Source organism: Poecilia latipinna, unplaced genomic scaffold (assembly GCF_001443285.1).
Source record: "Poecilia latipinna isolate Pla-1442-1.1 unplaced genomic scaffold, P_latipinna-1.0 Scaffold160, whole genome shotgun sequence".
In the NCBI taxonomy this organism is placed as follows: domain Eukaryota; kingdom Metazoa; phylum Chordata; class Actinopteri; order Cyprinodontiformes; family Poeciliidae; genus Poecilia; species Poecilia latipinna.
The window spans coordinates 124,134-142,224 of NW_015112776.1; positions in this window are offsets into that span (position 1 = coordinate 124,134).

Here is an 18,091-nt window from a genome sequence, read left to right on the forward strand (position 1 = left end):
ACAGTGCTAATGCTAAAGCTAAGCTTGCTAGCAAGCTATGCTTCTTAACTCTGTGGCCGTCGTTGCCAATTAATAGAACATCTGTGGTGGACAGGGAAAGAGTTGTGAATGTCTTATTTTTAATTCATCCATCCATCCATCCATCCATCCATCCATCCATCCATTGATAACTCCATCCATTGATAACAAACAACTTTGTTGCTCTAAACCTGAATCATTCATTAAGGTGTAGATGGCACCTTGTTGGAAATTTGAAAAATTCTTATCCAGATTTTAGCAGCTGTAGAACCGATGCTGAAAAATCAAACTTTCAAGCCAATTGAACTTGGGATTCAGCAACCTTAGCACGTCATTTTCACTCAAACCAAATTTACTCAGAGCCACAAAGGCTGCATAAAACACATTATCTTGTTTTGCGATGTATACTGTTGGAAATTTGCTTAGGTTTTGGAATTAAAAACACAACAATTTTATTTTTGTTTTTAAAAATAAAGAAAATATTGAACTTTTACATACAGGAAATGTATTCATTTCCATGCGATGAATTTTTAAAGAAAATTATGTCAAAAAAAGAAATGAGTCAGCAGCACAAAGATTAAAACTGAAAACTTGAGTTGTCATAGAAATGATTTGCATGCCACCTTGTCAGGAATGATGACCTTAATTTAGTGCTACGTTACCATTTTTTTAAACTTAATTATAGACCTCTTCTTGTTTTAATTTAATCATGGAGCAAAGTCTCTATTTTGTTTACTTAATCTAGTTTTTTGTTTCTTTTCCTGTGCAGCTTTACTTAGAGATTATTTCACTACTTCTCTGTGTAATGCCCACATTTCGTCCCTAACAGCACATTCAGGTACACTTAAAAAAAAAAAATCTGCTTAGTAGTAAATAAAAGAAGCAAAAGGAAAAAAAAAGCCACACACGCTATCCAATTCTATAAAATATTAAAGGATAAATTTGCAGCCTCGTCCTGGTTGGGAGCCACCCGTATTGTCGGTGAAAGCGCCGAGTTTCAGAGACGCGTTCTACTGAGTCATGTTCAACTCCAGAGACGCTCATGCAGACAATGACTCACAGGGGTCAGACACAGCCTCCAGGGGGTTTTCTGTATCATTTTTATTATTTATTTCTATTATGTTATTTCAATTCTCATCCGCCTATCACGCCCACTTGCTTTATTTTGCTTCCTACATTTTATTTATGTAAGAGTGATACAAAGTGGGAGGGAGTTCACTTCCCTCTGAATTTAGTGTTTATTTCATACACTTTTTTGGCACCTTTGGTAAAAACGATAATGATGCAGATTTATTTTTAACCACAGTTCTCACCGAGAGCGGCGGCAGGATAAATTTGGTTTGTTGTCCGGTTTTGTTTGTCACCGATTCTTGCTCTGACTGCAGATATATCCATGTTGAAAGCAGTATCTCTTTTCACGTAGCCATCTGCTACTATGATGGCATGTTTTCTGTCTTGCCCATTTTGAAGAGTGGCTAACTTCTTATAAGTCAACTTCAGCTGTTTCATCATGGCTTGATAAAGCGATGACGGCACTGAGCTCCACGCATCGTTCTGCGGGTCTTTCAGGGTGTTCCTGTGTTCATATGCAGGAATCAGACATTTATGGAGAATAAAGCAGAAGTGGGAAAGTTCAACTCCCTATAAACAAATGAACTAATGCCTGGGAGAGAGCTGCAGCTGGGCTCCCAGGAGGGAGGTGCACAGCTATTTATAGTCCTGATGAGGTGTCACCTCAGATATAACTCCTGGCACCACTGTATTACCTAACCGACAGATAAGGCAGGAGCTCTGATCGCAGGCAGACCCATAGCAACAGATGACTTCAGCTTTCAGAGAATAGTTTTACATGTGTTGATGTGTTTGTTTTTTGGGGGGTGTTACTCCAAAAAGCCTCAGCCTATAAATGTGCAGTTGCATTAGAAAGATTTTTTTTTTTCCTGTCAGATCAAACTTAAATCAGACCAAACATGTCCTGCTTTAGGTAAGTTGGGATGCACAATTTTGTTTTTTCTATTTCCTGAATCCTCATGTGACATCATGAGGATTCAGGAGTTATTGAATTATTGAACACCAAAAGTCTGATTTTTGGAGCCCAAAAACAAGCTTTTTCTTAAAATGTTCAGTCATTTCTCAAATTATTTAGTAAAAAAATAAAATATTTTGTATTAGAGTTCCACACAAGTGGAGTGACGCTGTTTCTATAGTAAAAACTGATGCCACAGAAATCTTCTCTCCACTTCACAACAAACCTGAAAGCTTCCAGATTTTCAACGCAGCTCAAGGTGTTACGTAACAACACCTTGACCTTTTCTAAAACCCACACCTGATCACCTGTGGACAGCGAGGAAACAGCCTGGGCTGCTCAGAGACAGTAAGATCTCAGCACAGTTGTGAAATCGCCCTGCAGCCCCACGGTTACCTGGGATGTCACTCGCATCTCGCTGGTTTGCTTCACCTTTTTTTTTTTTTTTGAAGTTCACTGCTTTCACAGTATCCCCAGAGCCCAGAGCAGCGCCCGGGGACAGACAGGCAGGAAGGAGAGAACGACAGAGGATTTCAGGTCATGCATTAGATAACTCGGTGGGTGGTGTGTCTCCTCTCTTCTCCTATTCTCAGTACTAGGTACAGTACAGGAAAGCATAATGCCGTTAGACACATTCCTGGAAGAAGGAGCTTTGAGTCCTTTGTGCTCTTCTAGGTGTGTATTCAGGGAATAAAATATTCTGTTTTGAGGGGGTGTTCTGCATGTCTTCTGTGCACACACACCACCGTTTTCTTCAGGTGAAATCGTTGCCTTCATGATACAAAAGGAACATGTATGTTCTCCCCTAAAATGCCCTTTATTTTTATTGAGTAGTGAATCAAATGGCTGAATTAGCTCCTCAGCATGTCTTCAAATTGTGCAAATGCCTCGTACATCTCATCTGTCAGACTGCAAAAACACTCAATCTTAGTATGTGTTTTTGGTCTAGTTTTTAGCATAAATATCTTAAATATCTTATTACACTTGAAATAAGACAAAGCAAACTGACAAGTAGCTTTTCAGCAAGATATAGGAGCTTGTTTTAAGTTAACAATTCCTTTAAAAAAAAGAAGAAAAAAGTACCAATTCCACTGGGAGGCTATTTCAACCTATTACATGGGAAAATGTTCTGCTACTTGTGAAATAATCTGCCAGTGGAACCAGTACTTTATGTTTGTGTCCATTTGGACACAAAACAAATCGTAAACAGTAGTTTTACTTTCATTCAACGCGGAGACTCAACGGTCGGCGGCGGCAGGTTAGCAGCTAGCTTCCTGTGTCGGTAACGCTTCGCGTGTCAGCGGAGACCGGATACGTACTCTCTAGCGCATGCGCACAATGCGATGCACGACCCAGAATATTAGGGTCACATTTTGTACTGTACATGAAGAGATTGTGCTCATAGGACTTAGCAATTATAATAAAGCTGATCTGACGTCCAATATGTTAAGGTAATTTCAAATTATTTGAATTGGACTGTGTTTACAATTCTCTAAAACCCTTTCCAAAAAAAAAAAAACAAATTTAAATGAAAGGGAGAAATAAAAGTAAACGTTTACTCTACTTGTGTAGTGAGAGAGCCACCACTCACAATGAAATCTGATTGGTTCAGCATTTAGCAGTGAAAAGCTTGCTTTTACAACTATTGACAATCCATTTAGGATACACAAATCTTTACAACTCAAGATTCAGGCCATAAATGCCCCACCGGAAACTAAGCAAACACTTCTCCTTCACTCCTTCCTCTCAGTCCTCCAGGTGTGCACACTTTATAAATAGTCACGTCAGTCTGCTAGTTTGCAGTGAGCAGGAAAGCAATAAAACTCAGCGACCTGACCTCTGCTCCTGTTCTTGTAGGAATATCGCAATAGTAGGTCAGCTAAGTCTCCACGCCTGGCTGTCTAACAGTTCGCTCAATTTGACTTAAATTAGCCGAAAAGTCAATTAGTTTAAATTTTAAACAATGACTTTCTTCTGCAAGCTGCGTCAGATTTAAAGTAGTAAAGTTTTTTTTGTTTTTGTTTTTTTAATCTTTGGATATTATGTGAACAGACATTTTTTTGACAGTGAACTTTGTTTTTATATAACATTTTGAAAATTGCGACATTTATGCAGCTTCCCCAGAGGTGCTCACAGCTGTCACCTGTAAACAGACCTGTCACCGCATTTGACACCTCACACTGATAAAACTACTTGGAAGCGTTAAAGCGCTGCCACTCAGATGCCTCCACATTGTGCATCCAAAGTGATATAAAATCATGTTATGCATGTTGTCGTTTCATTTGTTTTATGAGAGTAGTGTATATTAATGATTACTGGCACCGGAATGCACAACATAAGCCTGTGAATTGGTTTTAGCCGCCATGCAAAGACTCTAGCATTCATCAGTCCTCACTGAGGTTCTCAGCTCATTAGTGGTGTCAACTTTCAGCATCATGATGTAAGATGAAACGATTGTTTCTGCATTTAGTGTTTTCAGCTCAGCAGCGCTGCGTGCTAGGAAGCAGCGGCTGAAGGCTGAGGAGACGTGGGCGAGCTGTGAATGGCAGCTCGGGTTCTGTTTGGGGGGTTAGTGGTGCTGTGACAGATGGACCTCCTCCACACCTCTTAGTGTATGACAACATAGCTGAAGCACCATGTAGAGATAAAACTGAGCTCGAACATCTGCCGTCTGTGTGTGTGTGTGTGCGTGCGTGTGTGTGTGTGTGTGCAGGTTTCTTTTTAAAGGTAGAGGTGGTAACGGGGGGCAACGGATGGTGGTCATAATCTGGCAAACTATTTTTTTTTTTTTATTTCTAAAAAAGAAAGTGAAATAAATCAGCAGTATTGCATTTTTCTGTTTTCTGTCCCAATTGTGACAAAGTCCACATGAGACACAGTGCCATGAAAAGTTCAATCTTCTCCTGCTGTTGCTTCTTAAATCTTTTAGGTCGTCATACAAATGTTGATCTCAGACAAAGATAAGCGTAAGAGAAAAGAAAAGTTTTCAAAAAATTGAATTTCATTTCAAAAGCAATAGCTCCCTTAACCTAATACCTGGCTGGGTCCAAAAACCAAGTCTCAGTAAGTAATTATCATTGTGTTGGAGGAATGTTGACCTACTCTTTCTTACACAGTTGTTCCAATTCATCCAGATTTCTTTATATTTCCCGCCAAGCAGCCAGACTTTCTTATGATCTTTTAATAAACATTTCTTTAGGGGTTTTTTTATGCTTTCTGAGGGCTTTGGTTTATTCTGCATTCATGTTCAGCCCAGTTCCTCTCCACGTACCATCACTCCAAATAGGGCAACCTTTGCTAAGTGGACAAGTATAGAACAAAATAAGAGATGCCAGTTTTTTTTTTTTTTTTTTAAAGTGTCTACTGCAAATTTACAGCATCTAAGAGATAACAAGAAACAAACAAAATATGAAGCAGCTCCTGAGAGACACTTCATTTTCTAGTTGATCTGAGTTAAAAGGTTTACCAAACATTTAGCCGATAGTTATCTTGCACAGCAACTGGACTGAAAATGAGCTGAAAAAGTGGCCATGGAAAAACGAAAACCTCAAGAAATGTGGAAAAATTACAGACGATTCAAAACTTTTTCTCAGTGTTAAACTGAAAACCCTGCAGACATTACCGCCTGAGCTATGCACTCATTCAGGCATAATGCTCTCCATCTATCCAATAATTAATCTAGATTGCCAGTTTCTAACTGGTTTATGATTTGAGGGAAAATACAGCAAAATCATACTGCAAATAAAAAGCCTCTCTCAAGCTGCTGCTTACACCGCAGCAGCCTAATATAAACACTGATTGACTGATTCAGCACAGTTTGTTTGTGTTCGGGCTCACATTCATGTAATAAAGGGCACAAATCATCCTCATAAACCTCCTGTGGCTTAAAAAAAAAAAAGAGCTGCCAGTAGAAGCTTTTTTAGCTGTGGGTAGCTTCATTGTGCAGATACTGCCATCTGATATGATATGTTATTGAAAATTGAGGCTCGGCGGTGTGGGTTGGCAAACAAAAGGAGCATGAAATAGCTTTCATGAAGCGGCACGCAGCTGCCACAGGTAGAGGAGGAAGACCTAGAATGAGTCATGTTCCCATAGCAGCAGCGCCTGAGTCCGAGTCTTTATCGCACCATCTTTGGCAGCGCAGAGACACACACACGGAGATTTCTATTGAAATCAAACCAAACTATAAAGCAGCTCCCATTAAATGCAAAATTACAGATAATGTGGGTTTGCAGGTTATGTTTATTTATTTTTTTTATTTCCAGTGGGTTTGAGTGACAACAGTTTGTCAGATTAGTCAAATTATTAGCATGCATTTAATCTTGGCGTGCCGTCCTGATGTCTCCATGTCTTAGTCGCCTTTCCCGCCCCCGGATGGCCCCTACTTTGATCCACACGAGCAAACAGAGTGGCTTCTGTCACAGCAGGCGCCCAAAGCTCTGCCAAATCGCTTGCTTTGTTCACATTGAGCCCTCTTTCATCCGGACACCAAACGGAGGGGACAGCGAGATAGCAGGGGCAAGGAACAGAAAGGAAAAGAGATTGCTCCGGCCCACTCAGGACACGTTTGAAAAGGACTCCTTTGGTGTTTTATTGATGACCCAGTGGGGAGTGCCTTGCCCACTTATCGATTTCTTAATCCGTCCTTTTCATTCAGTCAAAGATTTTCTTTGTAAAACTTTCAAGGCAGATTCCTTCGCAAACGAGCATTTTTGATGACTTGCACGGCGGTTTGGCGCCGAGACATTCTGCTCCCTCGAGTGTTTGACTTGGATTTTAAGAGCATTCCCTTCATTCGGACCATATGGTGAGACGCGCATCGTAACGGCAGAAGGCTCTTGGTCGCAGACGGAAACTGGCAGACGGAGGAGTGATCCAGGAAAATTGTGGGTATTGCAGGGCGGCACCAGCGCAGACTGTAACCTGAGTCCGAGTCGAATGGACTGACAGTGAGCCTCTGAGGCGCACCAAGCAGGAGCACAGCGTTCATTATCGTTAGGTGACAGGAGGGCTTTGAAGCCAGTCGAAGCTCCGGTGGGCAGACAGGGCAGGCCAGCTGGCTCGTGAAGGCGCATTATGGCTTCTGCTGCAAACTGGGAAAAGAGCCTCACAAAAACGTGCTGCTGAAGAAAACGCTGCTTAACAGACCTATTAAAGGGAGCAGTTATGAACAGCCAAGATCTTTAACAATGGTGGCAAGCTGCTCTCCAGGGTTATTGTGGCACTGCATGGACAGGCATTCAGTTTAGTTAAGCTAATATTGTATGGTTTTTAAACCGTACTCCATTTGGTTGTGTTTGGGTTTGTAGCTCCCAACGGTATTACTCTTTTCCATGTCCAGAGGCAAGAAAAAGATAACTGAGAAAACAGACAAAATGTGCCAGAGAGCGATTACATCACAAACTCTGGAATCACAACATCATTGCATCCTAAGATGAAGTATTAAGTCTGCAGCTCCAATATGAGTTCATAGGGTGTAGACTGGTTAAAAAAAAGGGAAATGGAAGAGAAACAGCACGAGCAATTTGTCACAGTTTTGTTATGAGACTGCTTATAAAAAAAATGGACTGAACTTATATAGCACTTTTCTAATAATCTTGACGACTCAAAGCGCTTTACATCAGAGTAACATTCACCGATTCACACTCACAAACATTTATACACCAATATGCAAATCAGTAGGCAATTTGGGGCTAAGTGCCTTGCACAGGGACACATTGACATGTGGCAGGAAGAAGCTGGAATCAAACCAGTAACCTTCCAACCACAAGACGACTACTCTACTCACAGAACCACAGCAACATATTCTGACAGCATTTAGATGCTGTAATCTTTGCTCCAATTCTGACCAGCATTCTTACATTGGTGTGAACAGGAGTCAACACTTCCTTATTGCCAAACATTTGTCACCAGAATATTTCAGAGTGCCGTGCCATGAACTGAATGGAGGCAGAGAACGTCTCACTTTTCTACACAGTCCATGTTAATGCATAGAAGTCTACTTACAGTTTTTCCTCACATTTTGTTTGGCCCTTAGAATAGGATTTTCTTAGCATAGAAAGTCCTATGCAAAGATTTTCTTATCTTAGTATAGGATAAGCTAAGATATATCTTATCAAATGTTAAGATAAGCTATATATCTCTGTAAAAATGCTCATCCATAAATATTTTAGTTCAAACACCAAATATGCCTTAATGTGCAATGATTAGTAAAGTAGAAACCATCTCAGAATTACTGTAGAAGGTAATATTTGCAATCTCCTTCATCTCAGTCACTGGTAATTTAGCCAATCAGTGTCAAGGAAAATGAACGGCACCCTAGATTGATTGCTCTGCAACTGCCAGCCAAGTATCGTAGATATTTCAGCTTCCCAAGCTACTTTTTATTTTTTCAAAATTCAAATGTTCTATGAAAAAAATCTGTGAATAGGCAGGTTTTTCACAAATGGTTCGGAGTTACGTTCCACGTAAAATCTGCAAATATTGAAGCGCCATTACGCAGAGGTACATCATATGGAAAAGTTTCAACTGCAATCAAGTTCTCCTTTGTTCCTCTGGCTCAGACATTACCCCTGAATCTCCAAACTCCAAAAGTACGAGGCCTGAAATGATCCAAAATATCTTGGTATACTGAATCATTAGGAGTTATTGCCCTACAAAATAAGAGACCAACTTCTGGAAAACATCCTCACACCATAATCCCCTCTGCTCCAAATTCCACACAGTGCAGTCAGGTGAGTGCTGTTCCTCTGTCAGTGAGTTAACCTGAAGCCCACATGAAGGCTGGCCTTTGTCGGCCATTTTTGTGGCTGAGTTACTGTCATTCCCAGTCGCTTCCTCTTTCACGACTGCAGTTCTTGCACAGATGGCATCGTGCCACGCTGCCAGCATTCCAGCTGGACTGCTGGAATGCCACGCTGAAATGCACCTGAGAGCAACAGGGTCTTCCACAATGTTTGCAGAAGCAGCCTGGTGCTGGTTCTTATCCAGCACCAGGCTGGATACACATAAAAGTGAATGGATCACTGAATTCCATGAACTGGAGGATGAGGGAATACTTTTGGTAGCATCGTGCTTATTTTTCATTACTTTAACCTCTTGTGCCTTTTGGTCATAGTAAACACTGCTAAGTCCATCTAGTGACTCATTTACTCCCCAGCTTTTTTCACTTTTCTTCATGAGGCACGACAAACAGAAACAGACCCAAACCCTTAAAAGTAGCCTTTTGCTCTATCTTTCCATCTCAAAGTGCATCAGTTATAAACATCCTCTGCTAACCATTTGAATCAACTTTAAGAGAAAAAAAAAACTCCCAGAGAATAGGTTCTCTCTATGAACATCTGCTCTAGCTATTTGTCAAGACATATTTCAGGCTTGGATGCTCTCAAAGGTGCAGACCACACAGTGGTGACTCATGCTAAATAAATTGGATGAATCATGAAGGACTTAGCAGGGAAATAGTGACCCTGCACTGTGTTGGGACATCTACGTTATGTTTTCTGCTGCTGCCAAGGCATACACGCAAGAAACTTTTAAAGAATTACAGAGGCAGCATTATGTAAAATTGACTTGTTCAACTTTACATCATGTTGTAATGTTATTCCCTTATCAAAATCAGACCTGGAGTGTTGCTGTAATCTCTCATGGGAATGATTCAGCTATGCAAAACGCCTGGCAGGACCGAGGCACAGCAACTCCTCCTTTTGAGATGTAGCTCCTCCTCTTTTTGAGGCAGAGCTCCTCCTCTTTTTGAGGCACAGCTCCTCCTCTTTTTGATGTAGAGCTCCTCCTCTTTTTGAGGCACAGCTCCTCCTCTTTTTGAGGCAGAGCTCCTCCTCTTTTTGAGTCACAGCTCCTCCTCTTTTTGAGGCACAGCTCCTCCTCTTTTTGAGTCGTAGCTCCTCCTCTTTTTGAGACGTAACTCCTCCTCCTTGGAGCTTCCGTCTCACAGACCACCCCTCAGATGAAACTCCCCCACTCAGCTCCTCCAGACTAGCGGCAGCAAATAGCTGCTATAAAATGGCACTACGCTGCTGGGAAATGGTGCTGCCCCTTTAAATGGTGCAAGGAGAACTTTTAAATTAATGTATTGGGTGTACAACAAGGGTGCAAACTAAAAACATGAAGATAAGTAATGAGAAAATGTTCCCCATCATTCACAACTAACATCAGCATCATGAGAAACATGCTTCGAGGATAAGTTGCCACAGCTAAGGCAGTGTTAGTATGAAGAAATCCTCAAATGTTATTTTTCATGTGTGTCTACTGTTTCTCATATAGTCCATAAATAACAGTGTGATTTTAAAAAGGCGACACGGGGGAGGATATGATTGTATAACTTAATTATTCCCAACTGTGTAAGATATTTGAAAACATAAGATGGGGATGCTGAAGATGTTGAGCTCCTTTGTCGGCATAGCCTTTGTTTTTTTCTTTGAAAAAAACAAACAGCAGAAATGTGGATTTCTGCTGTTCCCATTTTCATTGAAAATGGGAACAGCAGAAACTTAGGACATCTGAAAACAATAATGTGGTAAAAGCAGAAAAGAGGAAAGTTGTTCAAAACTCCAAAGACCCATTGTTGTGAAAGTCCTAAGATCGTTTATGTTTCTATGTGGCTTTGCTGGTGCTGCATATCTGAGCACTGTTGGTGGTGGATTGGTCAAGATTTCCTTCACTGTCACCATGTTTTCTGTTGTGTGGTACTTACAATTGAAAATGCAGCACAAGGAAAACAAGACGACTCTGACAGAAATGGTAGTATATGGAGGAATTTTACTGCCATAATTCAAGAGCTTACATTTCTTATTTGAAAGCAAAATGTCATCTCTTTGCACTCAAAATGTCTGCTCTGATTCAAATATCCTATGTTTTCTGTCAGACTTTCTCCTTGTGAGTCGGACCCATTCATATATTTAGAAGGAGATTAAAATTGAGGAAAATAAATTAATTGCATACGAGCTTCTATTATCAGACGCTAACATAATTTACTTTCACTGTAAAAAAATAAAAAATAAAAAAAATCAAGATTCTCATTTCAGTGCTTCAGAGACGATAAACTGCTCAGACATTTCCAAGCTGAGCTCATCATTAATTCAGCAAAACTAGCTCTGATTTAATAGATTAGGAAGCTCTGAAGCACCAATTAATCAATATGCTAGCAGCACACCAGGTTCAAATATCGCATCCTGCCGTGTCCAGACTCATTCTCCCGCTCTGACAGATGTCATTACTTTTTCAGCGGGACATATTCAGTATTAACGAGTGTTATGTAACTCCAATCAGGGCCGTAAAGCAAGGCTTTGAGAAACCTCCACACCAGCCAGCAATTTCTCGTTAATCTTTAATTAGGCGTAAGGCGTAGGATTGATTCGCCCGTTCTATTTTCAGATGATGTCGCCCGTTTGTTCCCCTCCGAGGGAAGAAAGACGACGTCTGAAAGCGAAGCGAGGCCCACCAAACGTCCGTGTCAAAACACGACTGGCAAACCAAACGCTGGCTTTGATTGTGAACACGTGCGGTAGATTAAATACCAACCTTCAGCGGGGCCTTTTGTCATGTTAGTGATCAAATCAGCTGCTTAAATGAGAGTCACAAAGATATTTAAAGGTCATTGGAAAACTGAGAACGGCTTGAAGAACCACAGTGTTTTGGTTGACACAAATATACAAAACCACAACCCTCCATACACCGAACTTCCTTTTGTAGATTAACTTTAAGCTCAAAACTGGATTCAAATATCTTTCTCAACACTTTAAAAAAAATCTTTTATTTTTCTGTTTTTGGTTGTGTTTTTTTTTCATGGACAGTGAGGGAAAAGAAAGATCTCTGCTTTGCGTTTCACTGGCCATTAGCTCTGCAGCCTCACAGCTTGAACCTACCTGGAGAAAACGAAGTGGGAGTAGCAGGAGCATGGCTGGATGTTTGTCTTCTCCGACTCTGCGGCAGCAAAGTTTTGGAGTTGCACAACAGTCTGTTACTATTTTAAAATTAGCTGGGGACAACTGTGACCTAAATTTGCTGTCTTGTTACCCTTTTGCAAGAAGCGTACATCATTTATTCAGGGTTTATAAAGCTAATGCTATAAAAACACATTTAGGCCAGCATCCATCTAAATACCAGCCACAGTGGCAGGACTGAAAAAGTCTCTGCTTCGCTTGACTGCAGCTCTGCTCCGCATGTTCAAGCTCGTCGTGGGAGGTTTTTTTGTTGTTTCCTTCTTGTTCTGCTTCAAGGAGACGCGTGTTTTCAGTTGCGTGGCGTTTCGGTCCGGTCTGAACTAATGACAGTCAGCTGTTGTGCGTTTGGACCCGGCCTCCGCGGCGTTAAATCAGGGGCCTGTTGGCTTTTAATTGACAACACACATCTGCTCGCTGTAGCATCAGTGGCTTTCTCCTGATCGTATCAGAACAACTAAGTGTGGCTGTCAAAACACAACGGCCCTGCAGACGCAGCTGCTTTTGTGTCATCTGGGTCACGTTGGCCCGTCGCCCGTGGCAACGGCGCCGTCTCCCAGGTCTGCCTTTGTCCTTACTCCTATTCTCAGTTGGCATTAAGGCTGCTGGGCTGCTCTTATGCTGGTCAAATTAATTTCTTTTTTTTTCTCCCTCATTCATTTAGCTTATGAAGGCAAGTCATGTCACCTCACGAGGACAGCAGGCTGACGGCACTTCAGCAAGCTGCAGAATAATTGGTTAAAGGTGTCATGTCACATGGGAAGGAAGTTATATTGACTCATTTCTGCTTGACACAGGCTTAAAAAAAACCTGATGTACTTTTTACTCACGGGAGTGAAATGAAAGGTCTAAAGACTCAAACAGATATTAAAGTAATCCTGGGCGATCACGCTTTTTATTTTTTATCATTTGTTATTTTATAAATGCAGTAGTTTGTGCAGATAACAGCAGTTATTGACCCCCTAATTGAAATAATTCAACAGCATAAAAGTAGATGCCCGTTAAAGCTCAAATATATTACTGTTGCTCAGATCAGAGAAAACATGTCTCCATGACGACTCCTGGGGGATTTACAACATGCTGTCTTGAGTAAGTGGCTGGAAAAATCTCTCCAGATGGACGTGGAGTGGAAGACGAAACACATCTACCGTTCAGTACAGCAGAGGCTCTGTGATGCTGTGGGCCCCCCTCTGGCTGCTGCATTGACTGTCATTGAGTTCTGTACGGACTGCCTGAAAGGCGATGATTTCAAAATAAGACAGACGGTTGGTTAAGTGAAACAATTTTTAACAAGATCAGCTCACAGAATCTTGAGATTTTGAAAACAGTCCATCTTGATGTTTGTTTAGTGTTCAGTCTTATTTATTTATCTTTAATAAACATGTCACGTTTACTTTAAAAAAGTAAAGATTGTGGAAACTTGGGAAGCATTGGGTGCCACTCTTTTGAGTTTTTTTTATGTTGCATCTTGGAAATCTAAAGTTGAGTCCTTGACTAGTTTAAAAAAAATGGAAATGTCTTCTTTAAGGAATAGTTTTTTGTCATTTCCTAACCAAGATGATCGTGCAGCTGCTTTACTTAAACGTCATGATCTCTTGACAAAATGGAACCATGAAGTCACAGATTAAAAAACTAAAAGAAATCCTCAACACTTTGACTGAAAGACATAAAGAATAAATTCTAAAAATGTTTGTATAGATTTATGTAACAGAAACATGTTTCTAAAAGATAATTTCCTAATGTGCAACATTTCCAGTTTTTGCAACATGAGATCATTCTAAGCATTTCCTGCATGTCTTTTCCACCGTTGCCAACATCTGAACTGCAAATTTAGACGAACTGGGATTTAATCTTATCCGCGTAAAAACGTCGCCTCTGCCGCATCCAGCTCCTCTACATCCCAACACTTGTTACCAGGTAACCCAGAGGACTCGGCTGCTGGTGCCTCAGCATTTACATGTGTGACTCACTCATTGTTAATGGTGACTCACGCGTCGGTCAAGTGTATAATTTGCACCCTTACTAGAAAGTGTGAATTTGTGGGGGTTGTTTTGGAGTTATATAAATATCCCCCCCCCCCAGGCGAGGTAGAACCACCGCCTTTAAAGCTGTGAATGTGCAACACCTTCTGACTGACGACGCAGTGGAAACAGAACCTGTGGTTGTGCTCCGAGGTGGTGTGAAAGCAGAACCGAGTCAAGAAGACAAATTCCACTTGTCTTAGCCAAATGTTGCCGGTTGTGACAGTGAAGCTAAACCAGCATGAAATGTTTATGTTTTTTTACCCTCCTGGTCCGAGTTCGCAGTCAAACACTTTAAGGACAGTTTCATGATTCAGACAAACTCGCAGGATGCTGCATGTGCGCGGATGCTCTGGATGTGCCCTAATTTGAACTGCGTGCGAGTCTGATTGAGCGCCGCGGCACAGCAGACGCGTGGATCACATATTTCCGGATCTGGGCTCTGAACTGGGGCCTGGCAGCTTCACCCCGTGGCATTACACGAGGCTCAATTTTTTTTTAAATTTCAAATGAAGTGCGTGGTCAATGAGAAAATGTCAAATGGAACATTTTCGAACAGACGCCCCCTCTTCCTCTTCCTCACGGTGGGGGCGGAGGGCAGCTCCAGCTACTCCACACAGAGGAGACCTTTATCAGTGGTGCAATGCCTTGAAATAATATCCATAGGACGTCATTTCTTTTCTTTTTTAATATATATAATTGAGTTTTCTTATCCAATATTTGTGATATTTGGTTTTAAGGGGGGGGGGTCCTATCTTTTTCTGCAAGTGGAGTATTTCCCGTCCATGTTTTCATAGACTACTGTTTTTAGTCCATGTTCTTCAAAGTTTATCTTAAACTCTGTCAGATTGGATGGAGAGTATTTTCTAACAACAGCTTTCAAGTCTTAGCAGAAATTCTCAGTTGAATTCAAGTCTGGACTTTGGCTACTTTAACACAGTCTAATTCATCTAAATTAATTTACTTTAGCACTGGCTGCCTGTGCAGAGTTGCTTTCCTGCTAGAAAATGAACCTCAAACAGGTTTTCCTCTGGGTCTGATCTAAACTAATTTACTCTGTGCTGAAGTAAAGCTCTCTCCCACAGCATGACAGACCGCTACCATGTTTCGCCATGTTTGGCATGAAGGTCAAAAAGCAACATTTTGATCTCTTTTCTTCAAAACTGCTGTGACTTCACCGCCTGAGCTGCGAATCTCTGCAGCTCCTCCAGAGAGATCGTGAGCCTCTTGCCTGCTTTTCTAAAGCCAAGACTAAATCATACAGGCAGACTTCATTTGCAAGAAAGCAACCGTTTGACACCAGCTTCCGTTTTAGATTTTCATTGGCAAGGAAACCTGAAAACCAGATTGTGTTGGTCTCTCACGTAAAATCCCAGTTAAACTGGAATAAAATCGCGGCGTAAATGCATCTTCGGCGCTCCGTTATCGTCTCGGTTCTCCACGAGCGCAAATGTCAGCGCAACACAAACATCCCTCTGGCTAGAAAATGCAGCGATATGATAAAAGCACGGGGGGGAAGAAAGCCGGTTTTCTGAGGCAGCGTCAGTCAGCAGAAATCATGGCTGTGACAGCTGTCAGTGTCAGGGGGTCCAACACGGTTTTCTTTTCTCGGGGAAACTTCTGTTCCTGCAGAATGTCTTGAAGAGGCTGTGTTACACGGAGCCCCGCGGTGTCACAATGAATAAAGCATGGAGGCGAACGCAGGGAAAAGTTGTTGGTTTGAGCAGACAGATGCAGCCACTTCTCCCCTGACCCAGATTTCAGACACGTTGAGTAATCTGGTCTTAAAACGTTCTCTTCCTTCCTCCGTTTCATGCGCGTTTACCGTCGCTTCGTTTATTCCCGGCACTGATGGACAAGGTCCAGAAACGCTGGAGGGGAGCAGACGTAGACCTATATATGGATAAGATTTCCTACCCAAACATCGGACAAAAATAAAACATGTGAAGCAGCAGATGTGGGAGAAATATGTCCCCGACGCTGCATCAAGCTGTTCCACTTTTTATAGGAAACCATTTGTTGACACGGTTCTCATAGTTTGACACAGAAACAGGGACACGGTTTTGCAGAGCAGAAACTTTTCGGACTTACAAATACAAATGCCTCCATGTTTACTTACTGCTCCCCAATGTTTATGATCTTTATTTATGCAGCAAACGTCACGGTTAGAAATTAAAACAAGGTTCAGAAACATTTATCCAGTGGGCAATTGTGAATCGTTTTAATTTATTTTTCTTTTTAGTCCGTAAACCACAGAGTCACACCACATTATTATTTATCATAATTAATCATTCTTTTAGAATGAATGTAGGAGTTTTTTATCGACCAGGTTGTGATTTTTATGCCTGCTTTTATTGGAAAGGGCTTTCTGACTTTTTGCCCTTTGAGAGAAATATTAACTTATTGCATTTTTTAATTTATTCTATTTACATTGATTAAAGGAACTTGGTAACACTTTATTTGAAGGGGGCTGAATAAGACTGTCATGACACCGTCATAAACATGACATAACATGTCATGAACATCAATAAGCCTTCATGAATATTTATGACTGTTGTCATAAAGCGTCATTCGGTAAATTATGACACTTTTAATACAAAGTTGACATTATTCAAAATGTCTTTATGACAACTTGACATTAACCAAGAAATCATTACTGTTTAAACTTTACCTTTAATAACATAGTTACCTAATTTTTAAAGTGCAATCAGTAATACTTTTATAACAAATTTATATCAGTAATGACCCTTAATTGAACTTTTAATCTTCTTGAGAACAGCTGTAGCAAGTCTTCCTCACATTGTGGTAACATCTTGACCGGGTTCGAGACGCACCATAACGATTCTTTGTTCTTTTCAAGGGTCAATAAAAAAATAACCGCAATTTTCTTTTAGTTCACACAGGAATTTTTTTTTAAAAAATAAGTCAGGTGAAATAAATCTTAAAAGGACATTTGATCAAATTCTAGCCACTGAAAAACGTGATTATAGAAACTAAGACATTTTTTCCACTGTCAAAACTCTCTAGCAGCATCTAGCTAGAAGACGTTATTTGTGTTTAAAATACCAAAGTTCCTGTGTTTTCAGTCCCTTTTTCCAGAAACTCCCCAGATTTTGACGTTTCTATTAGACTGAATTCTTCGACACACTGCAGCTGTGGACGCTGGCAGATGGAAGAACTCGTAATGTGCTGGGAAACGTTTCCCTTTCTGTTGTTGTCATTGTTATTGGCACGGCGCAGCATTCTTCGGATGGGTGAGCCGCGGCTCTCATGTGGTTCGTTTACATGCGGACCAGGGAGACTCCCCGTGTGGGAATACAGAGTGGGTGGTTCTGTTTTTAATCCGGGGAGCAGAGCGGGGCGCGTTCAGAGGGAGAGCGACGTAAATCAGAGGGCTGGAGGAAAATGACCAGAGGACCTCTGCTCTTCAGCGACGTCAGAACCTTCTGCGGATTAATCTGGGGCACCGGGTCGATGATTGGCCTGGAGCAGAAGGAGTATTTGCTTCCAGAAATAATAGTTGTGACTTGATTTAAACAGGCTATTAGGAAGCAAACATGATTGTGAATGCACCAAAGAAGAGGCACTGGTTATGAAACCATGACGACATCGATTCGGCTCGCAGTTAAAGTCGGGTAATTCATGTCCAAAGAGCTAAAGATCACAGAAAATGTTTCTCATCATTATTACTTCATGCATTAAATCTTTCCTAGGGTCTCTGCTTTTCCATTGCTGATAAAAAAAAAAAACAACAAACAAATCTGACTGATGAAATCACGATGGAGTTACAGCAAGTGGAAAGGTTTTCTGCCGTTATCCAGGTTTCTCTCCGTCGTTTGGACGTTCAGGAAAACGGCAGAAACAAAATGTCAACATCCGCAGTGAAGCCGGCGTACGACCCAGACGGTGACGTTACCATGACACCGCCGGCTTCAGGTTCAACCTCGACCTGCAGCTGAACAAGTCAAATGCCTTCTGGAGTTTCAGAGTCAGATGAGGAAAATGTCGAGCTATCTGGCCATAATCAAAACAGAGACGTTTGGGAGAGTCCAGGCTTTCAAGCCAAACAC